Raw genomic sequence first — 25,168 nt, 5'->3', positions numbered from 1 at the left:
CCGCGGTGAGCACCACGCACCAACCAGCCATGGTGAGCACCACCTCGCCTCCATCGGCGGCAGCAGCCATCTCGCCTCCGTCAGCCGCGGCATCCATCACGCCTCCGTCTGCTGCAGTCGACACCACGCCCCCATCAGTCCCCACACATCCACCTTCTCAAACTTTTTCCTCAGAACTCTCCCCTGCTGAACTACTGGACATTTTATCTCAAGTTCAAAGACTGTTTACTTCCCTAAGAAATAGCCCGGTACCAAGGCATAATATCCTCACCTGCAATATCATAGAAAACATCCTTTTGTCAAAACCCGGACTCCTCAACCGGACTCCCACATTCATGAACTTTTTCAATGAAATAACCCTCTTAAAAGGACAATTAATCCATGCCTCCACCCAGTCACCCAAGACACCCTTCTCCACCCTGTCTTCCAAGTCCGCCATGTCTTCAGCTCCGCTCCCCGCCACGTCTTCAGCTCCGCTCCCCGCCACGTCTGCAGCTCTGCTCCCAGCCACATCTGCAGCTCCGCCCTCTGCAGAGCTCCCAGCCACGTCTGCAGCTCCGCCCTCTGTAGAGCTCCCAGTGCCTCCTGCGCCCTCTGCAGAGCTCTTAGTGTCTCCGTCGCCGCTCCCGCGGTCTCATCAGCCTCCAGTGCCGTTTCCGCAGATCCCTCAGCCTCCAGTGCTGCTTCCGCGGATCCCTCAGCCCCACGCCACCACAGCTTCGGCAGAGCCCCCGGCCTATACCAAGTCTGTCGTGCCTACGAAGTCTGTGGTCGACACTCCTCACCAGGCCGTTCCAGAGAGGGTCGACGGCGACGCTCCTCACCAGGCCACTCCAGAGGGGGTCGACGGCGACGCTCCTCGCCAGGCCGCTCCTGAGTCTTCAGTCTTCCATGTCCTTGAAGAGGGTCGACGCCTCGCCTCGCTCTGCTCCACCTCCTGTGCCTCTCGGCGCCCCCACTGTTCCACGGGCGGGCCCAGCTGACGCCGCCGCCGCACTGCCACGCCGGCTCCTCGGAGGGTCCCGGACGATGCCTCCGCCAGGTCCACGTCCGTCCGGCTCTCGCCCGCCATGTCCACGTCCGTCCGGCTCTCACCCGCCAGGTCCACGTCCGTCCGGCTCTCGCCTTCCTGGTCCACGTACGCCCGGCTCTCGCCTTCCTGGTCCACATCGGCCCGGCTCTAGGCCACGCCTGCCCGGTCCTCACCCAAGCCCGCTGCGACGTCGCCCTCCCGAGTCAGGTATTTTATTTTTTGGGGACTTCAGGAGCCGTCCCCTATGTCATATGTCTGGGTTTTGGTTCTGGTATGATTTACTATTAATCTTACTATAGTGTCAGATCAGATAGCAGGAAGTAGTCAATGGGAAGTAATTAATGATAACCCTCTTGGAAGTGATCATTATCCTATTCTGCTTAAGTTAAACGATTTTGAGGTAGTAGTTGAAGAAAACTGGTGTCCTAAATGGAGAACGAGGGGGGCTAATTGGGCAATGTATAAAAAGATCAAGTGACAAACTTATGGAGATTATGTCTAATTTAAGCAATGATATTGAAGAAATAAATTCAATGATTGCGAATATAATATGTGACTATGGCAGAAAAGACCATTGGCAAATCTACTGGATTAAAAGAAAAGAAAATGGTTCCTTGGTGGAACAATGAATGTAAAGAAGCTATTAAAGTTAGAAATAAAGCATTTAGAAGGTTAAAATTACATCATTCCTATGATAATTTAATATTATACAAAAAAGCACAATCTAAAGTTATAGGAATAGTTAAATTTGTCATGGTGGGGGTTATATTCTTTGTCCACATGCAGAAACACTCACGGAGAGACTGATTATAACAGAAAAAGGTTTATTGTCAATAGAGAGCACAGCTAAACCAATGCCACATGATGAGGGAGTTTTCAGTCTGGAGCTCAGGAACAACTGAACACGGAGGGAGAAAGCAGGGGTGAGTTCAATGGCGGTGGGAGATTGTACTAGTCACCAGAAGTGGTCTGTTCCTACTTGTAACTCGCAGACTAGGGCCAAGGGAGGATCTGTTGGCACCAGGTAGTGGGGAACCGCAGCGGGCGTTGGCTGGTCGGAGATGGAGGCGGCATTTGAGGGTGGACGGGAGGGCTTCACGACAGCACAGAGGAGCAGCGAGACCGACTGCCAACTGGGACCCAGTAGAAGGGGAGGGCAACGGTGGTATAGGACTCTAGGGCTCGGGTAACAGGTGAGTTTAACCCCTGGCGTCACAAGGAGGCTCCTTCCAGAACTCGGAGGACTCGAGGATTCACCTGGGGACCCTGAATGCGTCCTGAGAAGGATTCACAAAGAGAGGTAAGTGCACGGAAACACTCAGAGAAAGTCTCAAAGTTTTCAGCTAGACAGCGAGGGACTAGAGTACCAATACTGGCCACACTCTGGCAACAAGATGCTTAGAGGGTAAAAGTTATAGGCCTGTAGCTATTGCTTCCAATTTATGTAAATGGAGAGAATGATAACTAAGAGATTAATGTATGAAATAGAAAAAAGAGGTCTTTTATCTCCTTATCAGAGTGGTTTTAGGAGTGGATGGACAACTGTAGATCCAATTGTTTGTTGGAATAAGAAAGGCTCAGGTAAATAAAGAAGTTCTCTTAGCTACATTTTTGATATTGAAAAAGCGTATGATATGCTTTGGAAGGAGGGTTTATTAATTAAGATGGATAAAATGGGAATAAAAGGGAAAATGTTTAATTGGATTAAGAATTTTTTAAAGAATAGAACAATAAAAGTAAGAGTTGGGTTAAATTATTCAAATATTTATGCTATACAAAATGGAACTCCACAAGGAAGTGTGTGTAGCCCATTGCTTTTTAATATAATGATTAATGATATTTTTGATAATATAGATTTTAGAATTAGTAAAGCATTATATGCATATGATGGGGCATTATGGGTGAGAGGATGCAATATTGGTAATTTAAGAAATAGAATGCAATCAGCAATTAATAGGGTTGAAAGATGGTCGCATGAATGGGGGTTTCATTTGTCTGTTGAAAAAACACAAGTAATATGTTTTGCAAGGAAAAGGGTTAATCCTACAGTAGATCTTAGATTATATGGGCAAAATTTGAAACAGGTAAATATCGTAAAGTACCTAGGTGTATGGTTTGATGTAAAACTTTGATTTAAGATACATATACAGAAGACTTATTTTGAGATGTTTGTCAGGGAATGATTGGGGGGCGTCAAGTACGTCTTTGAAAAAAATGTATGATGTTTTAATTCGTTCTGTGTTGGACTATGGATGTATTGTTTATAAGTCAGCTGCAAATTCTTTGTTATTAGATTTAGATAGGACCCAAACTAAAGTGCTGAGGATATGTTGTGGTGCTTTTAGAACGTCTCCAATTCCTGCTCTTCAGGTGATTACCGGAGAATTGCCACTGGAGTTAAGGTGGATGGAGTTGTCAGCAAAGTATTGGTTAAATTTACAAGGGCATAAGGAGAATGTTGGGAGTATGGTCACAACATTAGGAGTTTTGGATGGGAAGAGAATATCTATACAGATCAGTTGGGGATAAATAATATAGCATGCAGTAAAACTGTAACTAAATCTAAAATTGATCCATGGTTATTTGAATTGCCAATAATTAATGGAAAAACAGGTGTAGCAGTATATACTCCTAAACAAAAAGTTTCTATAAACAGAAGGACAACAGATAATTTATCAATTTATTGAGCAGAGATGTTGGCAATTATTTTGGCATTGCAATGGGTGATGGAGGTGAAGCTCAGTAACGTAGTTATCTGTTCAGATTCAATGTCTTGCCTAACTAGTATTCTAGTATTTTAGATGAGGTTAGTTATTTGATGTATGGTATTAAGCAACAAAAGATAAGTGTTCAATTTACATGGGTTCCAGCACATAAAGGGATTGTAGGCAATAAAAAAGTAGATATGTTAGCTAAAGAAGCAGTTAAGGCAAGATAAATTGAATATAATGTGCCACTAAGTAGAGCAGAAATAAAAGTAATTATTAAAGATAAAATAAATAATATATGGCAGGAGAGATGGAATTTAGAAGAAAGAGAAAGGCATTTACATAAAATACAAAAGGAGGTAAACATAAGAAACAAAGGTATAATGAATAGGAGAGAGGAAGTATGGATTAATAGGTTGAGGATTGGGCATACTAGTTTAAACAGTGGTTTAAAATAATAGGGAAACATCCATAAGGTGATTGTTATTATTGCGGGGAAATAGAAGTAGTAGAACATGTTGATTTATTGTAGAAAATGTATAAAAGAGAGGAAAGAATTGGAAAGGGTAATGGGGATTTCCGTAACTATGGCTAATTTATTAGGGAAGCATCAATCACATGATATAATTCATGCAATTATTAAATATTTAAAAGATACAAAATTAGCTGAGAGGATTTAGTATGTATGTGTGAGTGTATATATTTAGTTATTTAAGATGTGTAGAAAATGAGTTTCTGAATTACATCTCCGTTCAGTTGATGGCGGTAATACACAAAGTTTGTAAACTGCCAAAAAACACCAAGAAGAAGAAGAAGAGGAAGATGCCAGATGGTTCCGCTTCACAGTGGTACACTCTAGCTCTCAGTGCTATGTTTGAAGTGTTAAACTTGCCTCTGACTCCTCTCCCATCTGTTCCTTCCTCTTAGGACCAGCTCTGACCACTCTCTGGTGCTTATACCCACCTGGATTACCCGGTCCTCGCTGCACCTCTAGGCCTCGGCCCTTGATACCTCTTCGAGCACCACCCAGCCGCTGCCTGTCCACCCTCAATCTCCCGCCGGAACTCCTCCACCTGGGAGCCCCACTACTGCACCAACTGCTGGGAGACCCATGAACCCATCTCTGCTCATCTCAGCCCCCAGACCGTAAGCCATCTCAAGATTATACCATCATTCCCCCATTTTACCCCTCCCCCTTTTTAACCGCTCACCTTTTCTCAGTTCCTCCTCTGGCCCAGTTCCTCCCTGCTGCCGCAGATCAACACCTCTCCATTCTCTCTCATTGCACTTAACTAATTCAATAAATCTTATAAACTGAGTTGTGAGTCTGTAGTTGTTGCTTGCCTTTGAGTCCTGGTAACCGCTCGCCATGACAAGCTCCTACTATTGTTATCCACCTCTAACCAGGTCACTTAGCTTCATGTTTTACTCTTCTGTCAAATTTAATGTGGCCCGAAAAGAAGAGTGTTCACAGATTATATATCAAAACAAGTAGCCAGTCCTCGAGATGTGTGTTATTAGTTTTAGTGGAATTTGGAGTTACCGTGGCAAACCTAAGCACACCTAAGCAACCCAGTAGAAAACAATGACCAAAAGCCTCAAATAACAAATTTAAAGATTACATGACTAAAGACCAAATCACAAAATGTTAGCAAACAAACACATCCTGCCCCCATGTTTTACAACACATATACAAATTATACATCAAAACATAGACATCCTTGCTTTCTTTTTGCCAATGTCTCTAGTATTGCTTCAGCATTTTTGTTTTTTTCGCAAAAACCCCCAGAAGGCCAAGAGTACCCATTCAGTCCCATATTAAACTTTGTGTCTGAATGTAGTGTGAGTGTTTTTAACTTGTCATATATTTGACATAAAGCGCAGTAGAAAGATAATTTATGTGAATGAAAACCAATCTCTCCTTTTCCTCACGATTAAAGAATGTTTTTAATCCACCTCATAGATTTTACACAGTTTTTCGAAGGATACTTCTCTGAATGTTTCTCTCTTAACTTTTCAGTCAAATTGTAGCCTGCCTCTCCCCTGCCTCTACTCTCTTAAAAGGGAGGGGAAATCTAGCTATCTTACTGGTTAAAACTAACAGATCTCTCAGTTGTTGGAAACTTTTTCATTAACTATTAGTGATAGCATCTGTCAGCAATGATGGTGATTGAGTTTATGACTCACTAGACAGATTTTAATGAATATTTCAGAAAGTAATCTTTAGATGAACATCTAAAACAACAGCAGTCGGAGCATGTTATTTCATTGCAACACCATTTGACTACATTTCAAGTCAACTAACTGAACCCGACCAACTTTTAACATGTCAACTCACTGCATGACATGTCAGGTCAATGAAGAGGTTTTGTTTTGTTTTGCAAGAAAAAGTTTTTCTTTAGTTTTTTTTTTTTTTTTTACATTTAACAGTATATTGTTGTCATAGTATAATGTACTATTCAAACTAACTGACAAGTTATTATTAAGTTTTTGTGATAGTTTACTGCTGTAAATGCTCTGCAAAGTAATAACTTTGGTGGTGGTGGGACCATTGTAGAATACATATGCACACATCGTTTTTGGATTTACCAAAGAATATCGAAAGGGGTGAGAACTTTTGCAAATTACTGTATACTTTAGAAAATATTATATTGTAATTTCACTGGTGTGTTATATAAGATAATATACAAAACTCCGAGGTATTACCTTTGTAAATTACATAAAAATTTGATTCTGTAAAATTCTACAACACTGTAACTATAACAACCAAAGGAATGTGAATATAACCCAAGAATATTTCAACCAATTGCAACAAAACACACAATAATCCAGCAACTATTTGCAAACACTTTACAACATCCAAAACTAATTAATGTTTTTAAGAATATGCCTAAACTGTTGCTTTTATTTTGGCTTCAGACAAAGTTCTTATTACAAGTTTCCATTTCCTTCCATTGTTAACCACACTTTTCCTCTTCTCTGGGCTGGAAACTGAAAAAAAAATGCAGCTGAATACTTAGAGAGGTAATCAGTGTTCCACTCAATGGTGCAGTTGGTAATGATGGCATGTTACTGTATCTGAATTAAAGGGCAGTCAAAAAATGATGATTTAAAAACAGTTAATAGTGGGGCATTACCCAACTACCCCCTCCCACCACCCCAAACAACAAAAATGATAATAAAACCCTGAGGGTTTGGTTTTATATGCTTCAATTTAATTCTCTAAATGTCAGCATGTAATTTTTAATTTAGATTCAGATACCAGCAGCAATTTGACAACAAAGCAATAGTTTGTCTTAAACACATCACTACTTAATGTGTGTGACTCATTTCCACCTTTTACACATCAAACAGGCTTTTTTTTCAATAATGGCTTTGATTGGTTTAAACTTGAAGTTTGCTAAAAGAAAAGCACTAAACATCTGCAACCTTTTAAAAATTTTACTATTTAACTCTGTACAGTTTACAATTTATAAGAAGATTTGTTCTCAGCCTGTGATGAACTTGTGACCTGTCCAGGTTGTACCCTGCGCTTTTATACAGTGACTGCTTGAGATAGGCACCAGCTTCCCGCAACCTTTAAAAGAAAAAGCAGGTAAAAGAAAATGGATGCATTTGTTCTCATGAATGGCACAGCATAAATTGTCCTATTATTTATTGCATGATTTAAATAAAACTGCATTTTAAAACTTCTTCTATTTTAGGATTCGGGATTATTCATAAAAGCCCAACCGCATAACAATGAAAGTAACAAAGAGGCCTGTGGCAAATGTCTTCTTCATATACTCAAAAACTTTGGGTATGTGGTGACCAAAGATGCAAAAGTACGACTCACTGAATGTATCAATTGACCTGGAGCCATAATCTGGGGTTTGTGGCCTTTGAAGAGTCTAAGAAAAATATGTATTCAAATTCAAAAATACTTTATTAATCCCAAAGGGAAATTAAATGTTGTTGTAGCTCATAATCCTGGTTTCGTTAAGAAATTGTTTTAAATGCTGATGGCTGTGGGCAGGTAGGATCTCTTGTAGCAGTCTGTCCCCATGTGTCCTTGGTCCTGGTGTTCTCAAAGAGCCCCACCAGGTAAACCTCACTGGCCTCCTGCAGAGCCATGACAGCCGAGCTCTAGAAGCACAGGTCGGTCTTGAAGTTCTGGGTGATCACCCGGACCAGGTGCTGGAAGGGCAGCTTCTGGATGAGCAGCTCGGTGAACTTCTGGTAGTGGTGGATCTCCCTGAAAGCCACAATACTGGGCCTGTAGCAGTGAGGCTTCTTCACTCCGCCGGTGGCTGTCTGTCTAATTACAGACAATATAAAATAAAACTGTCCGTCTAAATACAGTACAAGTTAAATGAGAGCTTAGCCAGTCAGTATGTACCAGGTTATATCTACTCTGTAAGCAAAGATCACATAAACTAGAACAACTGAAAGCCTTAATATAAAACTTTACATCAAACTGTGCTGAAAACATAAAGTAAAACAAAGTTCAAATCAAAACAGTGACAAAAACGCTAAATACAAAAAATGATAAAGAAACTCCAAATTTGTTTGTCGTTTCTATGTAGCCACCTTTACATAGATTCACATTAATGTGTGTGGTGAAAATAGTTATAACAGTGCGTGCATGGAATCAGACATTATTAGTTTGCGTTTTAGCAAACATCCAGTAGGTGGATGTTGTTGTAGTTTAGCTACTATTTTTGACTGTCTTAGATCATGCTTAGATATGTCTGGTTTTACTTCGGCTATATAGCGGGCCTGGGGTTTTTAGATAGTTCGGTACCGTTAGTTTTAGTTTTAGCTTAGCTTAGTTTTGTACATTTAGTCATGCTTAGATCTGTTGGTTTAGCTTAGCTTATTTAGACAATTAGTTATCATTGTATCTTGTACCTGTCTGTAATTTTGTTTCATTATCATGTTCTGTAACTCTGTCTGTAATTTTGTTCTTGTGTTGTAAAGCACTTTGAGTCGCCTTGTGCTGAAAAGTGCTATATAAATAAATGTACCTACCTACAAAAAGCTGCCTACAAATTCTGGGCACCCCTAAGACATTTGATTCTTTTTAATCAACTGTGCCTTTGCCAATTGCATTTCTAATACTTTTAACTCATTTTCATTACTATCTTTTATTCATTTCCTGACCTATGTGATGACCACCACTCCAAAAATTATAATCTATTTTCCACAAAACCACAACTAAGACCAAACATTTCTCTCACTTTCTCTGATGCATGAGAGCTGAAACACACAAGATAACATAGGGGGTTGTTAATTACAGCAACTCTCTACTATCTAAACACACACTGACACAAACACCACCCCCATCACTCCCTGTTGTAAAATTTACAACAGGTCATCCCCTCAGGATCAAGATGCCCAATAAAGATCTTCTCCAGAGCTCTTTGAAAACTTTTGGGAAGCCTATAAACTCCTCCAGTTACAAAACCCAACTCAGTAAAATAATTAACTTTAAACAGGTTGTGTGTTACTGCTCAGGCATGAGGGTTGTTTTATTTTACCTGCTGAATTTTCATTGACATCACTCAATGGCACCTGCTTGTATTTGGTTGATATGGGGTAATTTGAGAAGAGGGGTTCTTTGTTATCTCAAACTGTTATAGTGGGGGAGACATCATGTAACAACCTTTTCTGTGCCTTTACAATAATATATATTTCACTAACTTTAAGCTAAATAGCATTTGTTTAACCTTAAATTGTTCAAGAACAATTTTAGTCATTTTAATAAAACAAAAGTAAAAGTCTACAGCTTTGATCAGACTCATCATCTTCTCTATTTGTTAGTGTTTTGAGTTCTATGCATCGAACCAGCTTTCAATCTTTCTATTCAGCTATTTTCTTAGCCTTTTTGCTTATTTTAAACACGTATATTCATGTTACACTGCACTGTGTAGCACTTTGAGATTTTTGTTAATGAAAAGTGCGGTATAAATTGGATTTTTTATTATTATTATTATTATTATTATTATTATTATTATTACACTACACAATACCACATAATTTTAAACCATGTAACCATTCTTACCTATTCTATTTTATTTCCACTTCTACTTTCTTATGTATTCTTCATTTATTTACTTATTATTAATTAAATTTATTTTTTCCTTGCCTATTTATTTACTTCATTTATTTATTTATTTATTTATGTCTTTGTTTATTTGACCTATTTTCTTAATTTTTACTTATTTTCTGACAGTTTTAAATCCATTCAAACCAAATTTCACTAAGAACCAACCCCAAAGAGCTGGATTTACAACAAGCACATACACTCACACAATGCAGAAAATAAAAATCTAGCCCTGTTTTCATTAAAATCTCTCCCTCTCATTGCTTTCTTTGCAAGCTTTAACCCTTTTTTTTCTTCTTCTTCTTTTGCTTTTGTAATCTAAAATTCTAGTTTCTATTTGTTCACAAAAATCTAAATCAAAGCTTCCATTTTTAGGCCACAGTGAGACAGAAAGAGAAAGGAGGAGACAAAACGTTATCTTTATGGAAGGCCTTTAAAAGTACACAACTGCTTGTCACTACACTGGAGAGAGAGAAAAGAAAGGGAGGGTGTGTGTACGTATCTGTGTGTGTGTGCGTGCGTGTGGTGTGTGTGTGTGTGCGTGTGTCTGTATGTTTGTTTGAATCCTCGTTCCTTCTCTTTGGAAGGAGAAGAGAAAAATCAAGTCAAAATTGGTTTTAAATTTTAAAACAACTAATTTTAACACAACACATGTAACAGAACAACACATCAAAACAGAACACAAAATACAAACCCAGACACAAAAAACCACAAAACAATATCCAAAAGGAACTTATTAATCTGATTTATTGACCTAATTGTTAATTTGCTGATGCTATTTAATGCCCAATCTTAATGTGTGCACACAAACTAATAATTTATATTATAAAAAGGCTGTAGTTTTATTTGGATCAACTTATTCAGATGTTTCTTCCTTAGTTTTTTTGATAATTAATTTTTATTTTTTTTATTGTTTATTTTTCGGCACCTCACACTACCATTTAGGAGCTGGCCTCTTTTGTCAGCAATTTTAAGCTGGAGGGATTTTAATAAGGGGTCATCTTGACCCCCACCCGTGCACGGTTTTTCAGCTCCAGACCTGGCGATGAAAGACGTCAAATTAATTTTACTTCCTCCTTTTTCTTGCTGTCTTCAGTTTTTTATATCCTGTTTAAACTTCTTTACATTCAGTCCCCACTTGCTCACCCAGCTTGGCTTTTTAGATCATTCCTTGTAACTCACACGCTTTCTCCGTGCCCCACACCAAGTAAGACAATGACATTCTTTCACTCCTAAACACACAAAGTCGACACTGGGATCGTCCCACAAAACTGTACAAAACATGAACTCAATTTTATTTCATACCCTAGTAATCTTTAATGTTTTCTTTTAATATATTTAATAATGAAGTTTATTTTACGTTTTTATTAATTAATTAATTTTCGTTTCTTTCTGCTTTTGGGGCCGGCCTTTTATTTTTATTTATTTATATCTGATTTTACACTTAAGGTTCTAGTTAATGGGACTTCAGGCCCTTGTTTTTTATTATTAGGGACTTCTGGCCCTGAATTTGAGGGACTTCTGGCCCTTACCCAATGGCAGTAGTTTTGATGGTCATCAATTCCTCGAGTGTACTGAAAACTCTACAGAAAATACTACAGAATCGTCACCCTGTAGTGGGGATCGCCACTTCCTATGACAAAACTGGACTTCTGGCCAGTTACTGGACTTTTGGCCAGTACTTTTACCTTCTAAGACACTGGGCTTCTGGCCAGTTCTTTTACCTTCTAAAGAACTTCAGGTCCTTATTTCACTGGACTTCTGGCCCTCTGAGAGACCTCTGGATCTCTTCCTATTTTATTTTATTTATTTAAAGTCTCCTATAGTTTTTCAGACAAATCTACTCAGACACTTCAGAGAAAAAAATTTTGCGAACCATCCAATTAATGCAGAGATTTGTGTATTTAAATACAAACAGGTTTCTGCTTACCTTTTTTATGACGCGCCTTGTTTTCTCGTCAGTGTCTCAGGCAGATTGGTCAGTTAGATTGAATTGTGGTCTCTTCCATCCCGCGACAAGCCCCCAAATTGTTGAGGTAAGGATTTTCACCTGCATTTCTCCTCCTTCACCTCACCCGAGTTGGTTGACGGAAAGAGACCGTAAGGAGACAATACCTTAAATTTAAATATTTATTTTACCAAAAGCAGAGAGAAAACACCGGTTATTACAAAGATAAAACCAAATGCATTTGGGAGACAATCCTCAAATAAAATGTGGGAAAACACATCACCTCAAAGTGTCAGCAAAGTGCCCCAAAGACTGTCTGAGGAAACAAAGGATGTTCTCTGGTTTTAATGCTTAGGTCCCCTCCCCTCCTTCAGAGGATGTCCCTCTTCTCTGGAGGTCAAAGGGCAACTTCTTCCCCCTTCGTGCCTGGCACCGTGGCTCAAATCCAGGGCTTCTAACACAGATAAACTAAACAACTACTTGGTAAAGGTTTTAAAATGGTGACTAAATATAAAATGGTGATAAACACAAATGATAAAGATATAATAATCGAACGTAAAATAAAGCTTGAGAGAATAAATACAAGGCCCTATATTCCACAACATTTAGATTATATGCAGAACTGCTGCTCTTCTTATGATTAAATGCTGTTTAAGTGAAAGCTTGGTTTTGTCTAATTCCACAATGTACACATGCCAGAGGCCTTCACACACACAGAGAAATGTTTTTGTGCATTGGATTCATCATCTGATTTGAATGAAGGGATTCCATTGCCGTGCCAGGCAGAGCTGAACAGCACAGTGGAAAATAATCCTACACACCCACACACAATGAAAGAGAGAGAGAAGTCTTTAGGTTATTACTCCAACAGCTCTCAGATCCTGAAGATCTTTAACTATGTGCAAGGCTGCTGGGAGTTAAAAATGTCTGTAAACTATTAGACATTACCTACAAAATTATGACAGCATCTTTAGAAACAGCGACAACTAATGAAACTAAACTAATATTCAATGACAAAGAAAATAAAAAATTTTAGTATTTTCAGACAGAATTCCAAGCATGGATGAAAATTATTTTGGGGAAACTGTTAAATGTTTTGGTCTTTTAAATAAAGTCATTGAAAAGATACTATGCTGCCTATGAAAATCTAGTTTTGTCATCTACACACCCAGTATGTTTTCCACTTGGTCCACAGAGCTCTTAGTGCCAGTAGAGCTTTAAGAGGAAACTTCTCATTCCAGACTCACACTCCCATATGTCTCTGTTCTCCTTTCTCTGCACCCTCATTAATCCCATTAACCTTTTACATGCACTCAGTCCTCCTTCCATCACTATCATGCTCTAAAGACTCTCTACATATAGTTAAAATAAGTAAATATTTCCTTCACTGTAGCTTGATAATTATTCCATCTCAGTGTTTTGGCAAGTACCAGGCCCCGGTTTAAGAGCCTGTAAATGTCTGAGGCAGGAATGTGAGGTTGCCTTGTATGGTCATACAAACTGAATGCTGGTTCTTTTTTTGTACTCAGTCTTGTCTTTTTTTTCCCTGTGAGGATTTAGGCTCGTTTGTTTTAATATACACTATCACCAAAGAGTGGGAAGGGAAATGAAAATAAATGTGGGTTCATCAAATTACAACCACTGAGGTTAATTTTATTTTATTTCATTTTTTTTTTCTCACTGTAAGTGACCACTTTCAGTTGATTTCCCTGTTGAGGCAAAAATAAATTTCCACAGCTTTTTAATTTGCATTATTGAATGGCTGTTTTTATTATTCTGACTTCTGGACAAGTTATTTTTGTTTTAAACTTTATACTTCCTACCTGCTCAGTGTCACCAATATAGAAAAAAAATACAACTTCCATCTCACCCTATTTGTTCCACATAGGCTGTTCCACTTTTTCTTTTAAGATCGGGTCCTTTACCAGAGGCCAGGAGCTTGATGGTTCTATGCAAAATCTTAGTAGTTCCTAGGACTGCACTCTTCTGGACAGAGATCTTTGAGGTTGTTCCTGGGATCTGTTGAAGCCACTCTTCTAGTTTGGGGGTCACAGCACCGTGTGCTCTGATGACCACTGGTACCACTGAGGCCTTGACTTTCCACAATTTCTCTATTTCCTCTTTCAGCCCTTGGTATTTCTCCAGCTTCTCGTCCTCCTTGTTCTTGATATTACAGTCACTTGGGACTGCTATATCGACCAACACTGCTTTCTTATGTATCTTGTAGACCATCAGTATGGTCGGTTGGTTAGCCATCGCCTGTTTATCAGTCTGGATCTGGAAGTCCCACAGTATATTAGCTCTGCCATTCTCCTCCAACGACCTTGGTGGAGTTCCCCACTTTGACTGTGGGACTTCCAATCCATACTCAGCACATATGTTTTGCTAAAGCATGTATATGTATATGTGTGTGTGGGGGTGGGGTATAAATTATAACAAGACACAAAAATGGAACCCTGAAGCTGAACAAGTACCCCCAAATGATTGGCAGCAATAATGATTTTAAATCTCATCCATTTATGTAAAAATCTATAAAAGGTTTCTTGAAAAAAGAAAAGCTGTGATTTAGTCCCACTTTTGATGTCCTTCTTGTTGCATCGTCCGCCACGTCTTCCTGTGGTTCCATCTCACTGGCACCGGATTTGTTGTTGCTGCTGCTGCTCACACGAGTCTGCAGAACTGGCCTTAAGCATATTTAGCACACAATTTTCTTGTCACACAGGCAACAGTTGCAAAAATACGACAACAACACAATCGACTGTCCTGTCGATTTTTGATAATGTAACAGAAGCAAGACTCAATCATGGCTTTTCTTTTTTTTTCTATTTTAAAAAGAAGGTGACGTTGAAAATGTTTTATGGCCAACAATGCCTTTGCAATTAAAGAGGATGCAGAGGCAGAACAACTACTTAAAGAATATAAGGCTTCTGGAAAACTGCTTCCTTTCTAATTAAAGTAATGGAACATGATTGTGTTGAATACAGCAGGTGTTTAGCATTTTAGAAATTTATAATTAATGTACACTCTTTTATTTACAAATATTTTGCTCTATTTGAAGTACACAACTTAAAAGTTTTGAGAGTCAAAAGTGTCAATACATAACTTTAAGTTTTGTATTCCATATCTCCTGGCTTGATTTTGACTGATTTTGGTCTGATTTCCACAGGTGAAAGGAACTTGTTGCCCTTCAGGGTTAACAAATATATAATAAAGCATAAATAGTCTTCACTTTAAAAGGGGCTACAAAAATACTTTTCTACTAGCAACTGCCTTAATTATTAATGCACTGCAGGATAAGCATATAGTCAATTCAAACATTCTCTAACCATTAATACATGTCTAACACATGTGAAACTACATTTATCTGACCATTTACATACATATACACACAATATATAGAATAGTTAATGCATGAGTTGTTAAATGGATGCATGGATAAACATTGAGTATGTTGGTTTTGGAAATAATTAGCATTTATGGGTAAAGCATTAATAAATGTGTTAATAAATCTGTAAATTTGTAGCTTAAGTATTAATCATCCCTAATTAATGATGTTTCCAGGGTTAATTAATCATTTATTAATGATTAAATAAGGCTAAATAAGGTGTAGCTAATATAATGTGCTACCCTAGTATGATAAGTTATAGTTAGTTATTTGATGCTTAAAAAAATACCATGATTGTGTGACTTTCAGCCCCAAATACATATTGAGCTAATTTATGTGTGGTAGTAGCTGAGATTAGACCCTCACCACGTTCTCTGAGCGCACATCTTGCAAGATCTTACAATGTCACATGAAACTTCGTATAACATTTACAACGTTGGAAAAAATTTTGTTCCTTCTCAGCACAAGACAGTTTTAGTTTTAAACTATGACATGAAAAGCAGCGGGCAATATTTTAAGACATGCTAGACCTTTATTTACATGTCCCTTGGTTAATAACACTCAAATTCCAATGAGAAAAGTTATGTTGCTTGGAGTCATAGGTGCCTGAACAGTGATGCAAATGGGACCCATTTTTTAAACGTGGTTTTGCTCTCCTGCTTTTTGACTTGAAAACACTCCCAGATATAAGACAAAAGTATAATTTTACTTTATTAGTTACAAACTAAAATATTCATATTAAAAATATGTGCTAAATTCTTGAGCCCACCCCTCAACTTTGAAATGGTTCAGTCCAACTTAGGCCATACACTGCTTGCTGCTAGCTTGCTAGTCATACAGCATTTAGCTGTGTAGATGAGAAAGAAAGCTAGTTGGTTTTTTGTAGTGCTAAAAGTATGGTGCAACTCATCCTGAAGACGTTTGTAACGTTCATTCGGCTAGGTGCTTGACTGCGACCAAGATTGAAATAAGGTTGTCAGAAGTAGGATTGATTACGGAGCCAGTGGGTGCGAATAAATCACTCAGAGAAACTAAATTTCTTCAAGTGCTTGTATTGGAATAATCAAAGTCAATGTTATTTACATATGTACTAGACAGGTATATAATAATAACAGATATGATTTTAACACAAATACTCATAACAGGGAAGGAAGGAAAAGGGGGGGAAAAAACCTGACAACACCCAAGAGTTCTAGTTGTCCATGGTCCACTGGTAGAGAAGATGAAGTTATAGTTAATCAATCAGCGATCCCAAAAACAATAGGGTCCATACTCCCAAGACTATAATTCCAATGGTTCAAAGCAATATCTCCATGGAAAGAACCAGCCATCTGATAGTCACTACCGCACTGTTGTGGTGATCTGGTAGCTCGCCATCCTGGGTGGATCGAGCTCGGAATACCCGTTGAAGAAAGAAACAGGAGGAGAAAAGGTTTTCAACTACTATCAAACAAATAAAGTAATAATGATTATATTTTATAATCATCCTCAGTGCAAGGTTTGTCACCATGATATTCAGTGTCAATTTATTCCAATAAGGCTATCAGAATAGTAGGATTAACCTAGTTAATAGAAATAAGTGCAGTTCCAAGTTTTGAAATATACATTTAGTGACTATAAGCTAAGCAGTGTATGTATATTAAACATAATTTTTAAGAACAATAAATTCCATTTTGTTGCGCAACATCGATAAATTCCTCACAGATTCCCAAACCTAACACCACGCTAACAGTGCTTAGTAGCGTCAAGTCATCGGAGATCTGCATGGCGTTCAATCAAATAACTATTTACAAAACAAACAAGGTAGCAAATGACTCACCGCTAAGTGGTTGTTAGCAAAGGCACCGCTGAACAATGAGGCTGATTTATTTCAGGCAAAATCTCGCATATACAGGCAGTGATTCAAGAAAACGCCAATTTTTGTGCAAAGAAAACAGTGCCAGCCGTGACAGCAGCAGCTGTGGAACAGAGCAATTAGCTTCTTCTTCTTCTTCTTGTCGGGTTTTTTGGCGGTTGGCAAAAAACTTTTCGTAGCATTACCGCCACTTACTGGTCTGGACAGAGCAATTAGCTCACCTCCGACCCAGAACTTAAAGGGTGCATATCCACAGTCCGACCCGCCAAAATAAAATGTCACGGATTATTTACCACTGGTTACAAGTTGGACAGAATATAATGAAAAACTTCAAAAAAAAGCATCACTGCCTTTCTGTTTAACAAGCACTTACTCCACTTCACTAAACAACACAATTTTGCCATAAAGACTATTACTTCATAAACTCTGTACAATATTTCTGCAGTGTAGATGCAACTGTTGAATATAATAGTATTTTCCTGAGTTTGCTTATGTTTTATATGTTTGTCTCAGTTTAGTTTAGCTCAATAAAAGGACTAAAAATAAGTATTGTTGCTACTCAGCTTCTTGTTTGGTATTTAACATTTTGCCCCTTTTTGCTCTGATTAAAAAATAAAAGTGTTCTTGACAAATGGGTTACCACTAAACTTGGACATTGTATAATTTTTTTCCTGGCTTTGTTAGTGGCATCAGCTACCTTACCTCCATGGAATGGAAGGCATAGTGGTGTGGTAAATTTGCACAATTGCATAATGGTACAAACAGTTACTAATTTGGTGGCGCAGTGGCATAGTGGTTAGAGCTGTTGCCTCCCAGCAAGAAGGTTGCAGGTTCGCTTCCTGGCCTGAGGCCTTTCTGGGTGGAGTTTGCATGTTCTCCCTGTGCACATGTGGGTGTACTCCGGTTTCCTCCCACAGACCAAAAACATGCATGTTAGGTTAATTGATGACTCTATAAAATTGTCCCTAGGTGTGAGTGACAGTGTGAATGGTTGTTTGTCTCGTTCGTCTATATGTGGCCCTGTGATGGACTTGCAACCTGTCCAGGGTGTCCCCCGCCTCTCGCACAGTGACTGCTGGGGATAGGCACCAGCGACCCGGAATGGAGAAGCGGTTAAAGAAAATGGATGGATGGATGAATTTACAGGTGCCTTCCTGTTTGGAGAATCTTTCATGTTTTTTCTTCAGGTTGGTCAGTTATTGAGAAAGTCTCTGGATTAAATTATAAATCTAAGTCATAGATGTGTTTGTGTGCATTGTTTTTTTTTTTTTCTCTTTTTTTTTTTTTTTTTTTGTCCTTGTAACGGACTGGCAACCATTAGTCAAGAGTTTATCCCATCTTTAACCCTATGAGAGTTTTTTTTAGGATCTAGCATCCCCACAACTTTTACCAGAGTAAAACTGGTCTGGTAACATGACTGAAAGAAGGACTGCTAGACTGAAAAGCAAGCCAACATTAAAGCTGGAAGCAGCATTGGGCAGCCCTCGCAGCTTAGCGCCACTCTGGCCTTGTGGTGACTGCAGGAGCTCCAACGACCGCCGTCTATGCTCTTAAAGCTGTTCTCGCACAGTCCACCAGATGGAGCTTTTGGCAAACGTCCCAAATGGCCTTCAGTCCAGATCAGTACAAGTCAAGTAGCACTTCTTAAAACTTTGTCCGAAATCCAACCTTCCAGACAGGAGTCATTGTCACTTCCTGTTTTGTGGCAAAGGATTGGTGAGCACTTCCTGTATGCTTTTCAACATGTCATGTATGGTTATTAAAAAATAATGGCTACGGTTTCAGTCTTATATCATACCGGCATAAGTCACCCAATAGTCCTCAGTTTGTTCCCTGAGTGGGTGGGGCTTAAGTAGTGTCATGAAACTACAACACCAATTTCTCTAGCAGTGCTCACCGATGATGCACAAAAAATCTGGTTCAGATTCAGGGACATATAATTGTTGGAATAATCCAGGGGACGCACTGGAGTCTAAGTCCAATATAATTCTATTGGCCTCTTCAGAGGTTGACAAAGATCATTCATATCCAGTTTGGTGCAAATCGGAAAATGCGTGTGTGATTTAAAGCCAACCATATGCAAACAGCGAGGGATTTTGAGGCTTGGCCACGCCCACATGCTTTGATGTAGCAAAAAGCTTTTGATAACTTTTGGGTCCAAACCCCACAACTTTTGTGGGGTTTGGACCATGCAACCATTCATAAAAAAGACTGCCAGATGCTCCTATTGAGGCAAAGACTTACCCAAAATCTAGAAAAACTATTTCATAATTTTTCTTTTTGAGAACCATAGCCTCAGACTTAGAGAAGCTGATTCTCTTATCAGCCGCTTCAAAACTGACTACGAACTGCTCACATGCATGCAGACTTGGCCCGGAGATGTCAACAAACCCTATTTTCTGTAAAACAGACTAAGGTTAACAAACTGTACACGCTACTTTCTATTACCATGCCTTTATATCCTGTCCATGAACACCACAGACAGATTCAGAGACAATAGACAGCCCTGGTTTAGTCCAACCCACACTAGAAACAAGCTTGACTTTGTGCTGAGAATGCAAATACAGCTCCTGTGTTCATTATACAGCGACCAGATGTCATGGTAATAAGCTTTATTTACACATACAAAACACTGAACAGTCAACCATGTGTTTTGAAGATCTGATTCACTGTTCTACAACCCGGCTAAAAGACAAGCTGCTCTTCTTAAATTCAAAATTCAGCAACTGAATGGAGTCTCCCTTCCAACACCCTGTTTGAAGCCCATCCATCCAGCCATCTTCTTTACCCAGTTTTCTGTGCAGTGTCATTGGGGAGCTTGTGCTCCAGCAGTCATTGTATGAGAGGCGGGGAACACCCTGGACAAGTCACAAGTCCGCCATAGGGCCAAATTGAGAAAAAAAGAGACAAACAACTATTAAGACACTTACACCTAGTGACAATTTAGAATTGTCACTTAACCTAACATACATATTTTTGGTCTGTAGGAGGAAACTGGAGTACCTTGAGAAAACACATGCTTACATGAGAAGTCTGTAGCCTTCTTGATGTGAGGTTACAGCTCTAACTACTGTTACCCCATGCTGTCCAATTTGTTCAATGAAATTAGTCAAAATATTCTCTCTGCGTTTTATCAAAATGCTGGCAACAATAATTAACATTAGAAGACAGTGATATAATTAAATAAAAATATATTTTATTGTTCTTTGTCTAACCCATTACCTTTAAAGTTTTGGTGTTCATGAATTCATGATTTTATTAAGTGATGATCTAATGGTTAGCATTGTTGGTTTAGGCTTTAGTTCCTTCTGTACAATTGTGCTTCTGTACGACTGTACTTTAAGATTAACTTGGTGTAAACTATCTGTCTGACCATCCATCTATCCATACATACATACATACATACATACATATATAAATACATTTTACTTACCCACATCTTTGTGCATGGTTGCGGTGGAGCTAGTTGGTGCCTATTTTCAGCAGCCATTCTGCAAGAAGTGGGGTATACCCCACTGGACAGACTGCAAGTCCATCACAGTGATGTAAACTATTTTGACATATTGACAGTATTTTATTCACAGGGGTGTGTTCTCAGTCCCCTCTTCTTCTCCTTTTTCACCCATGACTGTTCCGTTAGCTACACCAGTAACATCATTGTCAAATTTGCTGATGATACCACCATAGAAAGACTGATTATCCACAACAACGAGACAGCCTACAGGAAGGAGGTTTAGCATCAGACAAAATGGTGTTCAGTCAACAACCTGAAGCTAAAAGTCTGAAAAACCAAAGACACATTAGTGGACTTCAGGAGGTCAAGGCACACTGAACACTCCCCTCTTCCTAAATGGGAAGGAGGTGGAGACCTTCAGGTTTCTAGGTGCCCACATCTCAGCTGATCTCTCCTGGACCACAAACATCTTCCACCACATTGGGAAGGCCCAACAGAGGCTTTACTTCCTTAGAATGTTAAAAGAAGCTTGCCCTCCTCACCTCCTGCTGAAAAACGTTAGTCAGTATGTGATAGAGAACTCTTGATCTACTGCTGTACAGTGTGGTTCTTTAGCTGAACTGCAGAGGACAGAAAGGACTTGCAGCAGGTGGTGAGGACATCAGAGTGCATTACTGCCACACCACTACCCCCTCAAGACAACTACAAAAGAAGGCCAGCTGTATTTTTGGAAGGACCACACTCATGCTGGGCATGATCTGTTCTCATTACAGCCGTCCTGAAAGGAGATACGGGCTCATCAGAGCTGCATCAACCAAAGAAAGAACAGCTTCTACCTTCAAGCTGTTAAATGCAGAACCCCTCCAGTATCCCACTAAGAGACAATAGACTAAAACTTAACTATTATTTTGTTGCTGATATCTGCTGGTATCTCCTTTTGTTTTTGTATTTTATTGATTTTTTTTACTTTAGATTGAGCCTATTTTACATGCAAAGTTGCACTGTCAATAAAAAGAAATGCTAAACTGTTTCCTTGTTGTTTCCCAGAACAATAGCAATAAAATTCTATTCTATTCTATTCTTCTACTGACAGGTTTGTTCTCCATTTGACTGGATTAAGTTTAAGATCCTGTCAGAAGAACAATGAAGACCAAAGACAGACTTCCTCTCATCCCTCTACACTCAAACCACATGAGCAAAGGTAAAGTTTGGTATCAGCTCAGCTCTCACCTATTGACTATTGACCTTTGACCACTCTTACACACCCGGCTACTGGCAAGTGCCAAAATCCACACATCTTCTGTTTGTGAAAGGGAAGATTTCCATGGATGGCCTGGTTACTGCCTTTGATGGATACCTGCAGGAAATCCACATGTACATCCACTTAGTAAAAACAACTAATGTGTAGTAGTTGATTCATTTATCAGCTGTTGTTGGCAGAGGGAAATAAATAATTAAACTATCTTACTCCAGGGAAATTCTTACAGTGGTAATTACTTGATAAGTCTTTGTGGGTCATTTTGGTTTTCTGAGATGAGCAGTGTCTACATTAATGTTAGAGATTATTTTTTAAAGGTTGCATAGCTCCTAACTGAACAGTTTGCTGATGTAGTTGTAAGACATTTCATCGAAATGATTGAATAATGTGAAAACTTGTTTCAACACAGCTTATATTTATCATTTTCTGTGAACACAAACATCTGAATGACTTTTTCTATGAAAATTCTTGTGCACCAGTCCATGCTTGCTGAAAAAACGTTTTTATTGTTTTCATTTATTTTGCTTTTTTTAACCATAGAAATGATCAGCATAACAAGAAATAAGCAAGGATTCTTGAGTTTGAGAAAAAAAAAAAGTGTAAAAGTATTTTGTGTTTTGTTAAATTTCCACTGAATTTGCACCGTCAGAGAAAAACCTCACAGATATTATTTTTCATCCTATCACAATGGGTCTGTGAATGTGTTTAGGACTTGACATTCTTTGGACACATCTAGCAATCATATTGATCTAGGTCATTTAATACTGTAGCATAAAGGGACCCTCACCCTTTATGATCTGTGACCTAAAGCATTATCAGTCTAAACAGATACTATTTACACATTCTTATGAGGCTTATAAAAAATGTGATTTATGCAGAATGAAATTTGTTCATTTGATTGTGAAATCTTTTGAAATGTGAAATTAGAATGCTTATGATTTCCGTATGGGTATTTAATAAGAAAGTAGTTAATTGTTTTAACATATCTTTATTCTTTGTCTTGCAGGAGACTGACCCCAGAGTTATTCTAGCGCCAGCAGTCTAAATGTTCTGGTCATGCTTTCAAACTTTGTTTGATAACAGACTGAAGCGAAAGCCTTGGCAGGTGATTGCAGCTCAGTTTGTGTTTGTCCATCTCCTCATACTGTTCTCTTTTTGTCTTCCGTCCAGTAGTTGTCTTTGTTAACCTAAGTAAGATAACATTTTCTTTGCTTAATGTTTTTTAGCCCAGCAAAGAAAGAAAGGAAGAGTAACAGTAATAGAAACAGCAAGTTGAGAAATAACCTTTTGTACCTTTAAGAGAATTGCTTAACCTTGCTCATTGCCTGACTCCTGACTACATCAGCTGCCTCCTTGCCATCCCTCTTGAAACACCACTATAACTTCAGGTGACCTTTGAAATAATGTTGACCACTGACCTTGGAAGGGCCTTGAGACTTAACTTGCCTCCTTGCCTGGTCTTGGGGAGGTCTGATCAGCCTCTGAATTGCCTCAGAAGACAGAGTGATGACAGGCCCCACACAGCTTCTTATCAGGTGAGGCACTTTTGATCCTGTGTGATAGGGAAAGAGCAATATGGGTCTGAATATAAAACTGAATATAAAGTTTGATAAAACAGTCTCCAATCTGATACTTCCTGATTAATTTGATAATTTAGCAGAATTAATAATCCCCACCCCAGACTAAATCCTAAAGCAAACTATTTATGTAAATTGTCTAAATTCTTTGTGCATATAATTCTAAAGACGAACCAAACACTCTATTCAAAAGATCCTTCTATTTTAGATAAACTTATAATCAAAGTCTTCCTTCAGATCATTAGAAATTTAGTTTTAATTTCTCAACAACAATAAAGGGCTGGTCTTCCAGTGTGATAAATTCATCCACCTGTTTTGTAATACTATTTATTTTATTTCTGTTTTTTGGCAACTGGTCTCTTATCTTTAGAGTTTCCTCTGACTTGTGTTGCTTAGCCTTGTTACCTTTAAGAGTTAACTAGGTGGACTCTGTACTCAGCTGAGTATTTGGATTTCAGATGTCTAATTAAATTGGTGGTATTTAATGCAACTCTATTACTATTATTACTATTACCATTGAAAATACCAGAATTTCACACATTGCAAGTAGCTACAAACTGCTCTTATTTTGTATTTTGAATTGCTTCCATACCACATAGATATTGTCATGTTACATCACAACAACTGCTGAATTATGTAGGTTGAGGTAATGTAGAGCTTAGGCCCAATCAAAGTAACATCATGATCAACAACAAAACAGAAAGTCGTGCTTATCAAAACATTTCATAATTAAAAATCTGACCATAATAACAAATCATACTAAAAAACTATAATCAGATAGATGGATGGACGGAGCATATACAGTACATAAACAAAACAACAAAGGAATGTTTTTAAAAGTTAGATAATTTCAGAAAACAAACAAACAATGAAAAAAAAAAACTGAAACGAACAACAAGAACAAAAACAAACAAGGGTTAATAATAGGTTAATATATAATGTGTCCAAAGAGAAAATGGTTTTGGAAATTTACTCATACAGCCATGTATCTGCTCCATGTATCTGAATGAGAGAAAAAAAGTTAAACTCTTAATAAAACAGTTTTTATTAAGTATTAATAAAATAGTTTCTATGCAGCACAGAGGGATTGGTGCTTTGTTACAAATATTTTTTCATTTGGCATATTTTTAAAAATATTTTATGGGTTTTCCAGTAAACTAAGACTACATAATTTTGTTTTTATCGTTAATTTTTAAATCAAATTTCTTTTATTTTTTTTGTTTCAAATGATCATCTCTCCAAAATATTAAATGTATAAATAATGTGAGGAGTCAAACATTTAGCTCCACCCTCATCTAACTGTGCTCCAAACTAAATTCTGCAGCCAAGGGATTTCTTGCATAATGAAGGCCTTTTACTTGCTCCTATGCAAAATTTTATGTAGTTTTTTCCCATCATTGTGGAACCAAAGTTTTTGTAAAAAAAACAGATCTGCATCTGTAAGTTCTGAAATCTGGGAGGAGACCACGTGTAGTTCTCTGTAAACAAACATTACCCAGCAATCATCAGTGAAGTGTCATTGAGTCAGGATGTGACAAAAATATTACATACACCACTCATTTTGCATCATTTATTTGAGATTCATTTTACATGGCGACAACACTGCAAGAATGGAGTTACAATAGATTAGGGTAGGTAGGTACATTTATTTATATAGCACTTTTCAGCACGAGGCGACTCAAAGTGCTTTACAACACAAGAACAAAATTACAGACAGAGTTACAGAACATAACAAGATAACTAAGCTAAAACATGACAATGCTAACAAAGGTACAGGACAACCAAACTACTAAAACATGATATTACTAAACCAAGGCACGAAGAATCTAGCTAACAGTGAATATGATAACTAATTGTGCAGTAAC

At 38.3% G+C, this 25,168-nt stretch overlaps 1 long non-coding RNA gene across 8 annotated transcripts in view; it reads right to left on the bottom strand.

The window, feature by feature from the left end:
* The window catches only part of LOC112451431, a 102,462-nt gene that overhangs the window by 13,720 nt on the left and 63,574 nt on the right, over positions 1 to 25,168 (bottom strand). For 6 of the 8 annotated variants that reach the window (XR_005233792.1, XR_005233790.1, XR_005233787.1 and 3 more), the window contains 3 exons: positions 23,145 to 23,278; positions 21,699 to 21,825; positions 1,841 to 2,310 (listed from right to left, as the gene is read on the bottom strand). This is a non-coding gene — a long non-coding RNA (uncharacterized LOC112451431). Of the gene's footprint in view, positions 1 to 1,795; positions 2,311 to 21,698; positions 21,826 to 23,144; positions 23,279 to 25,168 lie in introns of those variants that run through there. The other 2 variants (XR_005233793.1, XR_005233794.1) reach the window with 2 other exon arrangements.

Source organism: Kryptolebias marmoratus, linkage group LG11, assembly GCF_001649575.2.
Source record: "Kryptolebias marmoratus isolate JLee-2015 linkage group LG11, ASM164957v2, whole genome shotgun sequence".
Classification (NCBI taxonomy): Eukaryota; Metazoa; Chordata; class Actinopteri; order Cyprinodontiformes; family Rivulidae; genus Kryptolebias; species Kryptolebias marmoratus.
Note: the sequence above shows the minus strand (reverse complement) of the source record. Positions and strands in the feature narration are given on the sequence as shown.